At 39.9% G+C, this 15198-nt stretch overlaps 1 long non-coding RNA gene across 1 annotated transcript in view; it reads left to right on the top strand.

Moving 5' to 3' along the window:
- LOC132659586 (uncharacterized) overlaps window positions 1-15198 on the top strand; it is a 243552-nt gene that overhangs the window by 192323 nt on the left and 36031 nt on the right. The window contains exon 2 of the long non-coding RNA XR_009600160.1: window positions 14085-14251. This is a non-coding gene — a long non-coding RNA (uncharacterized LOC132659586). The remainder of the gene's footprint in view (window positions 1-14084; window positions 14252-15198) is intronic.

Raw genomic sequence — 15198 nt, 5'->3', positions numbered from 1 at the left:
AAGAGAAATATATTTCAGTGAAGATATGGAACTTAGTATTCATTTACATCTGAGGTTCAAACTTAACACCAAATTTAGAAATTGATATATTCTGGATTTAGTTGGACATTTGGATTCCCTTCTTTTATTCAGTCGTCTCAAGTTGTTTTGACCATTTTGAAAGATAAAAAGAATATGGAAAGTGTTTATTATGTGTTAGACTGTTATGGGTCCCTTTCCTCCAACTTTGATTCTGAACTTGACCATGAGAACTGCTTTGGCCAAGAGGACATCAGTAAATGTGATACAAGCAGAGATTTTTAAAAGTACTTTCAGACTGGGATTTAGAATGCAGTTGCCATGATAAGGATCTGTGGCCAGGCTACTCAAGAGAGGTGACTCAGATGACAGTCAGCATCAGCCTGTAGCCAAGTGACTGAGGACATCCCAGATCATCCTTATAGTCACCAGACAGCTAGTCATGTGAGTGATCCCTCATAAGACCATTGGAAGACCTGTCTAGTTGAGTTTAGTCTATATTGTTGACTCAGGGAATCATAAAGAAATAAAGTTTTTACTTTTTCTATTTTTGACTTGATTTTTTCAGTTTTTGACATTGTGGTAAAATACACATAAAATGTTTTAAAGTTTTAATTCACAACTTTATGAGATGTTTTTCTATGCACAAATAAATGATAGAATACATGAAACATAAATCCTTCTTTACTGCCAATAAATGCAGAACTTTGTGATTAGCATCAGGAATGATGGATAGGCTAAAGCCTTGATTAAGGCAAAGTGATGGCTGGATGGAGGTTGCTAAGGAGACTATGAAATATCTATTAGAAGATCAGGATAAGAAAAATTGGGAACCATGTTATTGTTTGTTACTGTTGTAAGCAATATGTGCCTCAGTCACCTATCTGTGAAAATGGGTGTGGTAAGGGTGCCTATATGATGAAGACTGAATAATCTATATAAAGCACTCAAACAGGGCTTGGTGTGGAGTAAGCATGCACTACATAAAAACGGTTATCATCCTGTGTGTGTTGTTCATTCGCTAAGTTGTGTCTGACTTTTTGTGACCTCATGGACTATACAGTCCATGAAATTCTCCAGCCCAGAATACTGGAGTGGGTAGCCTTTCCTTTTTCTAGGGGATCTTCTCAACCCTGGGATCAAACCGTGGTCTCCCGCATTGCAGGCAGATTCTTTACCAGCTGACCCACAAGGGAAACCCAATTTGAGCATGAGTGTGTGAGCACAGGCACACTCAATGTGTAAAGGAGCCTTCCTCTGCATGTCAGCAGGAATGATGCATTTATTTGCCAAAAGGTGTATTGTGGTCTGAGTATGAATCATGACTGGGCAGCCCATATTTAAGAGAGGGAAAAATGTTGCCTTGATTCTTTGACCAGAGCCTTGAGTCTCTACTGAAATGCCTCAGTACTTGGCAACTCTCCTCCTCCCTCCCTCTCTTCCTTCCTTCCTTTTTTTTCTTTTGTTAAATTTCTTCCTTTGTTCTTTTGTTATTTTCTTCCCTTCTTTTGTCCTTCTTTCCTGCCTCCTCTCGCTCTTTTCTTACTTCTTTCTTCCTTTATTTGCAAGTATGCTTAACTGAGACAGAAGAGGTGTTTATGTTTATTAGAATGTTATCTTTTATAACATTCATATAAACTCATGTTTGTTAGTTTCTCAGTCGTTAGAAAGTGAAAGCAACATCTTTAACCTTTGTATCCCTTTTCTTCACTCTCTGTACAATTTGGGAATCCCTCATAGGAGTGAGGTAGAATACCAAAAGCAATTATTTGTGTGTAAACCACTATATTGTGGTAGTTGAGAGATGGGTTTCTGGGTCTGGAAAAGCTGGATTAAAATACACATTGGTGACTCAGATGGTAAAGCACGTGTCTGCAATGCAGGAGACCTGGGTTTGATCCCTGGGTTGGGAAGATCCCCTGGAGAAAGAAATGGCAGCCCACTCCAGTAGTCTTGCCTGGAAAATCCCATGGATAGAGGAGCCTGGTAGGCTACAGTCCATGGGGTCACTAAGAGTCGGACACGACTGAGCGACTTCACTTTGACTTTTCACTTTTCTATTCTTCTAGGAGTCTGACACTGGGCATAATAGTTTGTCTCTTTCAGGATTAGTCCCACACCTACTAAATAAAGTTGATAATTCCCACCTCAGTGGGTGGTTAAGAAGATTACATCACTTTAAATACAATACAATTGGTCCATAGATGGTGCTCAATAAATGACAAGGATGCTGTTTATTGTTTTATTTAATAGAATCTGCTGGGCTATATCATGGAAATGTGTGCACCCACCCACTCTGCTGACCCACCTTACACCACTTATTACCACCTAATGTAACACAGCTGCTCAGGGGTGGGGTTAAAGGCCATGTCCACACATCGGTGCAAACCTACTGAGGGCTAAGCTCTAACTTTTAGCCACAGTGGCAACCGCTCTCACATCCTGAGCCTACCGGCCACATTTGCACTTTCACACTGTAGCTGATTTAAAATGAAGAGCTGCAGAAGCAACGCAGAATCATGACATGTTACAGGGAAAACTCCAGAGATATTTAGTCCCTCCTACTCATTTTTCCAACTTCAACTGTCCAATACAGTAGTGCCTAGCCACATGTGAGCACTTGGAATGTGGCTAATCTGAATTAAAATGTGCCATAAGTGTAAAATATACTCTGGATTTTGAAGACAGTACAAAAATAAATGTAAAATAGTGCATTAACAATTGTCAATGGATGGCATGTTGAAATGATTATATTTTAAATATACTAAATAAGATATTGAAGGGTTCCCCAGGTGGCTCTAGTGGTAAAGAATCCACCTGCCAAGGCAGGAAACGTGGGTTCTATCCCTGGGTTGGGAAGATCACCTGGAAAAGAAAATGGCAACCCACCCCAGTACTCTTGCCTGGAAAATTCCATGGATAGAGGAGCCTGGCAGGCCCCTTGTCCATGGGGTCGCAAAGAGTCAGATATGACTGAGCATGCACAGAAGATATTGAAATCAAAATGACTTTTTAAAACTATTTTTAATGTGGCTAATAGATAATTTTTAATTCCACATGGGTTCACATTTGTGGCCCACTAATGTTTTTATTAGTCTGAACTGTTTCAGACAAAGCAAGTTAGACACAGAGATGTGAAATGACTTGCCCAAGATAGCTCAGCTTTCATCAGCAGAACACAGATGTGATTCCAAATTGCCTGGCTTATGGAAATTTCTCTCTCAACATGCAATCATCTTTGGGTAAGAATTGTTTTTAGACTGTAGAATTTGGTCCCTGATGACGTCTGGGTCCCTGGAAACTGAAGATACTTTGACAAACACTATCAGCACCTCCTCTGTGAGTGGCTGTGCTTTTCTTCCCCCCTTTTTTTCTTTTTTTTTTCTTTTTTGTTATTACTCTGCCTAAAAGACTGTGCTGCTGTTATCCATTTCTTACGTTGGTTACAGAAATTGGTATTGTATCTAAAACAATTGCTGTTATTAACAGGTTAAGCTGCTGGGATGTTAAAATAAAGGCTGTCCGGCTTTAGTGCATTTTGTTGTAATCATCTCCCAGATGCCTTGTCGGAAATCAATTCGAGTTCAAAACTGGCTGGAATTGGGAGGTCAAGGCTTTGGCAGACTAAATATTTTATCTTCTGCTCATGTCTGGAGCTTTTAAAGACGTGGACTTCGGGCTCTTTTCTCATACCCCATCTGGACAAAGATGATTGGCTTTGCCATTTTGCCCAGGTTAGGACAAGGTTAAAATCAATTATAATCAATTATTAAGAGTCTTCTGTGGCCACACTGCTTAAAAGGGGATTTTAAAAGTTTCTCAGTTCTGAAACATGCATGTCTTAGTTGCTGCTGGAGATGTTGTTATTCCAGAATGTCAAATATAGATGTTATCAGCATCAGGAGTAAATACGCAGAATTTCTACATCCTATTTCCTTGATACCTATGTTTCAGGACAATGAGAAAAACCTAAAAAGGCTGAGATAATCATCATTGCTATACCAAGCTGAAAAATCTTGGTTACCTTCTTGTGTGCGTTAGACAACTAGAGCTATTTATAATTTGGTCACATTGTCAAATTATTTCTTAGGAATTTATAGAGAGGCTCTTTGCAGTTCTTATGTGATCATTTGCAGTGTAAATGCACAGGTAAGTGTTCAATCTAAGGTAGACTGAAAGAATCATAGATTTCTAATTCCACAGTAGTTTTAAAACCAGCTTGATCCAGTACTGCATTTAACAATAAGGAAACTGAGGCTCAGAGAATTTAAATGATGTCCCCAATTCTCACAGCTATCCAAAAAGAGAACTGTATGTCCTAGTTCCTAAATGCATAAGTGAAGTGAATTGAAAGTCACTTAGTCGTGTCCTACTCTTTGCAACCTCATGGACTGTAGCCTGGCAGGCTCCTCTGTCTGTGGAATTCTCCAGGCAAGAATACTGGGGTGGGTTGCTGCTCCCTTCTGTAGGGGATCGTCCCAACCCAGGGATCAAACCCAGGTCTCCCACATTGCAGGTGGATTCTTTACCATCTGAGCCACCAGGGAAACACATATGTGGTCCCTAAATATCCAAATGAATCTTTTCTTTTTATACAGTATTTTCATACACTAAAAATGTTCTTTGTGATGATTTAAGAAAAAGACCAGTTCATATAAAATGAATATCATCCTGAACCTTGGGCCAAGACATGAACTCAATAAACAGAATATAATTTTAAAGTGTTCTCAAAAGGTCACTTAGCTTTATTCTTCATTTCATTTTCCATGAATGGAAATCTGTCATGTTTTCAGATTTCATCCGGAGCCAGTAGCTGAGGGTTCAAAATGCTGCCAGAAAAATAGTCCATTTATTCACTCTATTTAAAAGAAGAACTCCAGAAAACATATCAGATTTTCTCCAAAGACCTCCAGTACCAGCTATTGAATGGACAGCATGGACCACACGATGAGTTAGTCTAGGACAAGCCCACCATTAGCAAGCACTGCCATGTATTTTCGTAACAAGCTCCTCATCTTGTAAAACACTTTTAAAAAAAGAAGAAAAACCTTAGTATGCCTAATCTGAGAAAACAGAGCACATGACATTTAGGCATGTGGCAGAGCATACCTTTAAATTTTAATACTTGCTCATCTTTTCACCAGCAAAATGACGATCCTATAATGTACATTTACTGTCTCTGAGTTCATGTTGGCAGTAGAACCAGGATATGATATATGTAAAGCTTTTTTACAAAATTAAAATTATAGAGCCACATGCATAGTAACTGTGTGGAAATCAATGAAACATAGGATAGTATTGGATAAGATTACAGCTGGGGCCCAAACAGACCTAGTTTTGTGCCTGGTTCCACCATTGCTAGAGGTTTAGCCATAGACATGCTGCATACCTTTTTCAACTTCACACTTCTCATGTGGAAAATACAGGTTCTAATTATGCCTACCTCAGGGAGTTTTTGAAGATTAAATGAGAAAATATCTGTAAAGCATATGTCACAAACTTTGGTGTAAAGCAAGCTCTCTACGTCTGAATTAGAATAATGATAACGAATAAAATTATTCATAACAGTACCAGACACAGCAGCACCCGCATTAATAATATATTTATTCTCTCTTCCTAACGTGATTTTCTTTTGGATCTGTGTGTACACATATGGAATAGAATTGCTTCAATGTCTGTTCAGATCAAACGTTCTGGATGAATTTTTCACCTTGGTTTATTTCACAGCGACATAATTCATATGGTTGAACCCTTCAAACTGTCCTCTGTGTTGAAAGTCCACATTGCTCATTTGGATCATCGGTTCATTCTAAGAACAGCTGATTCCCTGCCTATGCAGGACAACCTGATTCTGATATTCCAAGGGCTAATTAATTGGTGGCACTTTTTAGTCTTTCTTTCTGTGTTCAATCTACATTGGTATCACATTGTATTAGGACAAGCTTTCAAAACTTTTGACATCCAGTAGGCAGCATAAGGCAGTGGTCAGGGAATATGTAAGGGGTATAGAGTAAATCAGCCTAGAGTGTTGCTACTTACTGGCTGCATCTTGGGCATGTCAGTTTGCCTACCTGACCCTCTGGGTTATTAGATATAAAATGGAAGGACTCATACTTTACTGCTGTTATTATCTGAAGTGTTAAAATTAATACAAGTAAAAACCCTTTAGCATAATACTTGATGTGCTAAGTGATTCTTAAGTGGCAGCTGCTATTTTGTGTTGGAGAAGGAAATACTCCAGTATTCTTGCCTGGAAAACCCCACGGACAGAGGAGTCTGGCAGGCTACAGTCCATGGGGTTGCAAGAGTTGAATGTAACTTAGTGACTAAACCACCACCACCATTATTTTATGTATTCATATAGCTCACAAACTGTGGGAATTTCAGTGTAGTGATTAAACATTTAAATTATATCCACCCTTGTGTCAGTCCACAAATGTTGATTGATTGATAACTGATCTGTGCCAGGCACTGTGCTAGACTTGGTACCTTCAAGAACGAATGGTGAGCTATATGGAGTACAATCTATAAAAATATCAAATCACTCTATTCTATACCTGCAACTAATACAGTATTGGTCAAGTATATGTCAATAAAAACTGAATGAAGAAGAATGAATGTGGGTATGGGGGAGGTGATGAGAGGGAGCAGGTAAACAAGTATTTCAGTAAATAACATTATAGTTTCACTGGCCACCAGTTCTTTAAGGGGAAGGGTTGGTAGTTGATTCAGCTTGTCTCACCACAACTGTCAGGCTCAGAAGATCAAATTTTGGAACCTGTGAGTATACATGTGCTTTGCTTTGAAGTTGTGCAAGCCTTTGGCCTGTATTTACACAGTTCCTCCATCCAAACACCTCAAGTACTTAACATTGGCTCAGGAAATGAGTGTGTAACTTGCCAGTTGAGAAGAGGAACTGAAAATGTACCCTACCTACAAGAGTGTTGACACAGCAACAGAGAAAGAAGCTGGAGAAAACTCCTATTTCCAGAAGTGCCCTGTTATATTTTGTCCTTTATTTTCCCTGGTCTGGGTATAGTTTCTGCTTAATTGGTTTTGCATCTGACACATTGAGCACATGTGATACGTCTGTCATCTGTTGCTGATTACAAGCTACCAGTCACTAGCTGATGTGGCCATCCCACATTCAGCACCAGTGTTCCCTTATCCTGGGCTTCCTTGATGGCTCAGCGGTAAAGGATCAGCCTGCAGTGCAAGAGACGCAAGAGACATAGATTGGATCCCTGGGTCAGGAAAATCCCCTGGAGAAGGAAATGGCAATCCATTCCAGTATTCTTGCCTGGACAACCCCATGGACAGAGGAGTCTGGTGGGCTATTGCCCATGGGGTCGCAAAGAGTCAGATACAACTGAGCACACGTGTTCCCTTACTCTGTTCAGATCTACTGGCTTAGGACCAGGCTTGGAAGCCGAGGAAGGAGTGATGAAGAATGAATAACCGTGTTGAATTTTCTTGGAGTAGAAAGTGTTTGGAAGGAATGACTACTCCAGAAGACCCCTATTTCCTGTTACCTTTGTGAAAGGAACACCCTGTGTTTTAAATAATGATTCAAGTGGTTTGCACCATATCCAAAGAATAAATGCAGAGATGAAAGCTTCTATTTATTCTGTACAGTGAAAATAGAAATCTGGAAACAGCATCTGCTTCTCATTTAAATGTATTTTTTTTCTAATTATTTAGATGTATAGAGGCATCAAGCCAGGTTTCAGTCAACAGCAAAAGTCTTATGTGATCTAAACAAAACCTCAGTCTTGGAGCCACTGGTCATAACACTTAAAATAGTTTAAAGACTTGAATGTGGGTTTTAATACAGAGGAGTTGTAAAGCCTGAGCATGAGCAGTATTATTTGTTTCAGGCTTTCAAGTCTGAAAGTGTGGAGAAATATTGGTTTCCAGATAATTCCAGATAACAAAGTACCAGATAATTTAATCTTGGTTCTGAGTCATCTTACCTTTTGAAAAATAAACCTTGGGAAAGTGACTTATGTCTCTTATTTTTAGTGGGGAAGCATAAAGACCCTTTGGTGTCTTTGGATGATATGACTATATGGGTTAGTTATTGGAAGTATAGGCAAAAATGCAGTACCTCAAGTATGAACTGGTATAATAATGATAACTGATACAATGGTTCCCTCAGTTCCATGACTCACAAATGGAAGTCTACAGTGAAGAAACTTTGGATTTTCAGAAGCTCTGTAGCTGTTCACACTTACACACAGGTGAATAGATATATCTTCACTTCGGAGAGGATGGAATTAGACATTTGGAGGAAAAGGGCTCTCAAACCAGTAATATCTCTCAACAGTGGATATGAACATGGGAGCCCAGCCAGTGTGGTTCTGTTTGTGGCTGCTGGACAGATTCCTGCTGCATAAATGACCCCATAGTCAAAATACAGAGGGCTAAAGGAAGAAAGAGGGGGCTGGACCCGAATACTTTAGAGGTGGTGTTTGCAAGACAGTGTTAGAAAACTAATCTTAGTTTGCAAGACAGTGTTAGAAAAGCCACCCCTAATTCAGTTAACCCCTTCCCTCCACAAGGACATGGCTTCTCAGCGCTCATCTGTTCAGCCCTGACCCAGATGGACTTCTAAGAGGCACTAATTACTGAAACAGTTGGTAATGAGTCAAATCCTTTTCACCTGCCTTCACTAATCACGGTCATTTTAAAACTTGCATGTTCTCCAAGCAGCACGTAGCCTGAACAAGATATTTGCCCAAGTTGTTTTACAGAAACTTGAAGTCACATTCAAGCTGAGCTGGTTGAGACTGGATGGGACCACCGATCTGCTAGCTGGGCACGTGCAAGCGTCCTCACGGTGACCTTTCGAAGCCACTACCCTCAGACTGTGCCCAAGCCTCCAGTTTTGAATGCGGAGAGTCCCGTACCTTAGCTCACTTGCACAGCATGAAGATCGCAGCCCCTTTTTCCAATCGCCTGTCCCCTTGTCCCCATGCCCCTATGCCTCAGATCACCCTGCTTCTTTATTCTTTGTACCGCACATATCCTAGGCCCCTTGCCTTTGCAGAGCCTGAGACCCCTGTCTCCTTGCTCACCTGCCTTGTTTACCTAACCCTCTCTGACTACAAACCTACAGGCTTGCTGTGCATCAGACAACAGGAACCTGCTTCGATAGCACTCCCCAAACCAAATTCCAAATAAGTAGGACCAGAGGCTGAAGAGATGTTGATTTTGAGGAAATTGAATTTTCAGTTAATTTTCAGTCAATTCTATGGACATAACTGGAAAATCTTCAAAAAAGCTTCTCTCTACCCGTCTCCCTCTTGCCCACTAGACTTATTTCAGTCTGCTTTTGCCCACTCTCCAGTCTGCTGCACTCATGACCCCCTCTGATATATGATAATTGAATTTAGGGCAAGAGTTTACATTTTTGTATCTTCTTATGATATATAACCTGCCTAATTTCATAAAGGATTTGAGGCAGCAAGAGTAAATGGCACTGAGAGTTTCACTGATATTTTTACTCTGCATTTGGCCCATTTTCTTTTAGACTGCATACATTTCCATAACTCTGAGCAAGGACCATATTTGGATGACCTTTTGTCCAGAGTAGAATTCACGGAATTGCAGGAGGTAGAAAATGAATTCCTCAGTATTTACAAAATCACCCCAGGTACCTCTGAATGAATTGAATATTCTTCTCAGGCTTGGAAATGTTTCTACTAATTATATTGTTTTGTACTTAAAGATATGTGTCCTGTTTGGAGGAGGAGAGAAGGAAGGGACCAAGAAGATTTAAAGTACCTTTTGGATTGCTGTGTGACTTTGAGCAAATGACTGACCTCTCTGAGCTCTAAATTCTACATCTGTTAAGTGGGGATAATGAACCAACAGCATCAGTATTGTAGGGTCACTGTGAGGATCAAATGAGATGATGTCCATGTAAGAGCTTAGTAAACAATAAGTCAATACGTATTATGCAGTCAGTGTGGGTGAATGTTTTATTTACTTCAATCTCAGCTTCAGATGGTGAGAGAGACCAGGCCCTAGCTCTCCAGGATGCTCTATGGAAAGTGCCTCATTGTGTTTGGGCTTTATTTATTGAATGCATTTGAATGAGCGATCATTCTAAGAGCAGAGAGTCATTCAATTTGATTTCACAATGGGGTGATGGGTGAAGCTGGAAACTACATTCTCAAATGCATTATCCAGAACACAGGAAACAAAACCACTTTTTAAAAGTGACTCATCCTTAATATCTCATAGCAGTTTTGAAATACTTCATTCATTCATTTTTATAGCAAACTCTTAATTGAGAATGTCATAAACTGCTTTGCAGAGAGAGGCAATCACGACCTGGGAAATTAAGTGGAGTAATTTACAAATAGGTTTTTGTCTGGCTGGAGGTTTTAGCTTATACACGATTTGCCTTTATCTTAGCAACACTTGCTCCCTTTTCCCCACTCGATTGGCAGTATGAATTTTGGGTGCCCAATATCTGCTGAAGATGAAAAACAGTTCCCCATATGTTGCTTTCTTCTGGTCTGCATTACAAAGTTCTTCTGATCCTTTTATTAAAAAAAAAAAAAAAAAAAAAACAAGCACTGATCACTTTCACCATTCTTCAGGACCCTTCATCTCCTCATCTCATCTCTCTACTGTCCAAATTTCTCTCTCCATGGGCCGTACAAATAGGTTGTGACTGAATGAGCTTCAGGCCCACATCCAGATCTTTTGCCTGAAACCACCCTGACCCAAATCCAGAGAGACCTCCTTCTTTTCTTGATGTCTTACAATTTATATTCTCCATACTTTAGCACTTTGGAAAATAGATTATTTTTCTCTTGCTTTTAAACATATCTTATTCCTCCTCCTCCTCACCCCAACCAACTACATTACAGGTTATGTGAAGAGTGCAGACTTCTGAATCAGAATCTGTATTTTTAACAATACTCAGGTGATTTGTAAGCCCCTTAGAGTTTTTGAACTCTCATTCACCTTTGTAAGAGATGAGAAAGTTTAAATGCAGTGTTAGTGCAGATCTAAGGCCAGACTAGCTCTCTGACGCCAAATTTACCATTCTCTTCTGTACTCAGGCTGTATCAGTAGCTCCCTGAATCATAGGTTGGGAGTAAATAGCTGTTGTCCTAATGGTCTACTCCAGGTATGACCTTATGTTGCCTTACTTTGCTGGATGATGTCTGGTGGTCTGGAAAAGTAGACTTCAAGATTAGAAAAAGACTTTCTTGTTCACCCTCATTCCTCTAGTGTGGGAAACCAGTTGGTTTATCATCCTATATTACATAAAGCCTCTTAAATAAGAATGAACCTTTGTTGAGACCAGAACCCTTTTTTTTCTATCATTAACATTTGTTAGTATGTATGATAGGAATTTTGCCGTCTGACATTATTTCCCCAACTCACAACTCACAATGGTGTAGTACATCTCCACTCACACAAGGAGTATTGGAAAGATTGAGCCAAACCCTGTTAACAAAACAGTTCCCTGAAGGGCAATAATATTGCTCAGTGGTAATATCATCCCAATGCATTTTATCTTGTACATGAAATCTGGGCTAATTATCATTTTCTCGTACAGTACATTTTAGACCGTTGTGTTTTTGTGTCCCTTCCTAGTTCATTAAGCAAGGTTTTACGGCTCCTTCAGTCATAGGATTGCTATTGACACTTTCATTAGACCCATAATTCAAGTGCTTGTCTGCCTTCCAAATGGAAGCCTCTCAGTCCAGAACCACAATCTGGCCACCAACCGTATGTTGGCTTTTAGAACTGTCATAAATTCATCATCACGTTGAAGTTCTTGAAGGGTCAAAATCTGCTTTCTTGGTGAACTGTCTCCATCCAACAAACAGTCAATGTTTTCTCCAAGAATAGTCAGCCAAGCTTCTCTGTCGCTCTGAAAACTCCTCCAGACAGTTCTCAGTATACTGCGATTACAACACAAATACTAACCATTGTTCATATTTAAATATTAATTCCCTGTTTCATTCATTCATTCTGTTATTTCACCATTTAAGACCAATGTAGCCAGTATTATGTCAGGTGCTGCAATGATTTAAAGATGTGTAAGCTGATTTTTGCCTCGGAGTATCTTACAGTCTAATAAATGTGTGTGTGTATGATCTATAATGTATAAATCATTATACAGTTAAGTGGAATGTGAAAAATTTCACCACTATGTTGCTAGAAATTTGGATAGCTGTACTTGTGGATAGCCATGCTAAATAATGGCTGTTATCAGCACTATTTTCTCACCAATATTTAAGTGGAAATAGCCAAAACTACAGAGAAAGCAATGGCACCCCACTCCAGTACTCTTGCCTGGAAAATCCCATGGACAGAGGAACCTGGTGGGCTGCAGTCCATGTGGTCGCTAAGAGTCGGACACGACTGAGCAACTTCACTTTCACTTCTCACTTTCATGCATTGGAGAAGGAAATGGCAACCCACTCCAGTGTTCTTGCCTGGAGAATCCCAGGGACGGGGGAGCCTGGTGGGCTACCGTCTATGGGGTCACACAGAGTCGGACACAACTGAAGCGACTTAGCAGCAGCAGTAGCAGCAGCCAAAACTAGCCTAAGTAAAACTGCATATATGTATGGAATACACCACAGAATATAACTTGGGAACAGATGAACTTGGAAACAGTTGAAGTCCCCAGAAATTATTCTGATGGAATTTAGAGACAAAGTGAGGCTGGACCAGAGAGAGCCATTGCACTAGTGATCATGAAAAATAGTCTTTGTGTTTTTAATAGTGTTTTGTTTTTCTCTCTGACGAGGTTCAAGAAAAGATTTAATGTGAATATTGTATTTTATTTACAATAAAGTTTTTAGAAGTGCCTACCAGACAACAAAAATGTCTGCTTTTAATTTTTGACGAAGTTACTATCTTGGATCTTCATAGAGAAGTAGGAAATCTGAGCCAACCTAGGCAGCCTGTAGTCTGCAATGGAAGCTTTCGATGGCTTCTCACTCTTTGAACTTGCAATTGTAGACCATATATTTCAATGTATATTGTGTTTGATTTAAAAGGCTGCTAATTGGGTATTTTGCTTTGGCTTTCTGGCCAATCATATCATTGGGGAAATCTTCGAGAAGGTTTTACCTTCCTGATATCTTTGTCTTTAAGAAAAAAGGAGAGTAAGAAATGGAAAAACAAAAATATAGTATTTTCTTCAAGTCCTTTATTCAAGTACCTTTCTTCAACTCCTTTCTTGGTTCACTTAACCTTACTGAGCACATATATTAGATTACTTACCTTATTTGGTTTCTTCCAACCAAACTCATAGCTGGATTTCTGAAACAGAAAGTTCCTCTGCTAGAATGAACTCAATCCAGTAAGCAAAAGAAGGGTGCACAGGTGAACTCTATTGGTGATTGGGGTACATGACTTCATGTTGTACTTATGCTGCTGTGGTGTTGGAAAATGACTTCAGTATCTTTCCCAGCGAATTTCACTCTGCTGTGTGTGTCTTCATAAACATGTCCATTCCTGTGATGGAGGTCAACGACAATGTAGGGTTTAGAAATTGTTGCTTGGAAATCACATCACTTAAATACCTGAATCTGTCCATCAGCCGTGCCATAGCTTATTCCAAGCCTGTGCAGAAGAGTGATTTGCAATCTCCTCGCTTTTCATTTCAAGTAGCATCACTCTCTATAAGCCAGATATTCAGACCTCTTCAGAAGCCTCCAGGGTGAAGGACAAGTAAGAAGAAGCTTATCGAATCTTTCACAACTGTGGCTGGCTACACTGACTACATCAAACTTGTTCAACATCTTTCTCTTCTATTTTATTTTAAAATCACCCAGTCTTCTTTTCAAGTGATGAGTAATGGGAATTTTGCCACATAATTTCACAATTCCAATGGCTCTTTTGTGGTTCTATACTTTGAATTGATCGCTGTGCGGGTTGAAAGCCTGGCCGGAATGACTGGGGTTGGTGGAGAGGCTATAACACTGTTTTTTGCAGGCCTTTCCCCTTTGAGTTATCTTCTCTCATTGTCTGTATGCTCAGGTTGCATAATTAAATTTTGTTTTTTTCTTCTTTTTCGCTCCCAGAGACCTATCAATTTGGGCTCCTTCAAGAACTGAAAACTGGTTACAAAGATGAAACAGATTTTACTACTGGACTTGAACTCCACATTAGAAAAACAAACAAACAAGAAGGTCCTCGAAGATCCTCATCAAAGAATAGATGCACTGTGACTGGCAGGGATATCAAAGAGGTAAGAGGTAAATTTCTAATGAAAACATGTTTTCTCTGTGGTCAGGTAAATAGAAAATAAGGCTAAAGGTAGTGTTCTTCCTCAGCTAAGGGTCAAGGCAGGAGGGACCATTTCTAATTAGAAAAACACTGGATGATTCCATCTCCCTTTTCTTTGGATCTGTGTGTCTAGCTATTAATTATGGATATATTGCAGAATGCTAGATTCTTTCTAAGGACACAATTTGGGTGGGGAGGGGTATGCTTCATAAATGACACATCCTCCACAAAAACACTCCCAGGGATATCTGACAGTTTCTTGTGCTTCAGAAATCATGGAGCACTATCTTGAAAACCTGTGTCTGGGATGACAAGTAATCAAATCAGGGACAAGGGGCACTAAAGTTCTCAATCCCTGTTTATCTTGATGTTGGGAAAGAAAGAAGGAAAGAGAGGAAGGAAGGAAAGGGGAGAAGGAAAGGGGGAAGGAGGGAGGAAGGCAAAGAAGGAAGGAAGAGGGAAGGAGGAAGGGAGGAGGAAAGAAGAGTTGGAATTTCCAGAATATATTAATATAAAAATCATCTAGGGTACATATTTGCATTTTAGCTTTTCCTAGCATGAAAAAGGAGGGAAGGAAAACATACATGAATGAAGCAGTCTCAATCTTTTCTCTCTTCTGGCCTAAAACATAGTTTAGTGGCTTCATCTGTTCTGTCCAGAAGCATCTGTAGGTCACCAGATTCCTTTCTTAGGAATCTGAAGAATGGGGAAAGGACAGAAAGAAAAAAGAAAAAAAAGTAATGGTGACCTATTCTCAAGAGAAAAGCAGTCAGCTTGGAACAGAGCTCTGAAAGGAATTCAGTGCCCCCAGGGGAAGAGAATAGAAGTGGGCGGGGCAGTATCTGAGGTGTGGCTGTGAAAGAGAATGCTTGGCCAGAATGGCCCCTGAGGGTTGGACTGGGTGCTGGG

This window comes from Ovis aries, chromosome 3 (genome assembly GCF_016772045.2).
Source record: "Ovis aries strain OAR_USU_Benz2616 breed Rambouillet chromosome 3, ARS-UI_Ramb_v3.0, whole genome shotgun sequence".
NCBI lineage: Eukaryota > Metazoa > Chordata > Mammalia > Artiodactyla > Bovidae > Ovis > Ovis aries.
This window is presented reverse-complemented; position numbering and strand designations above follow the sequence as displayed.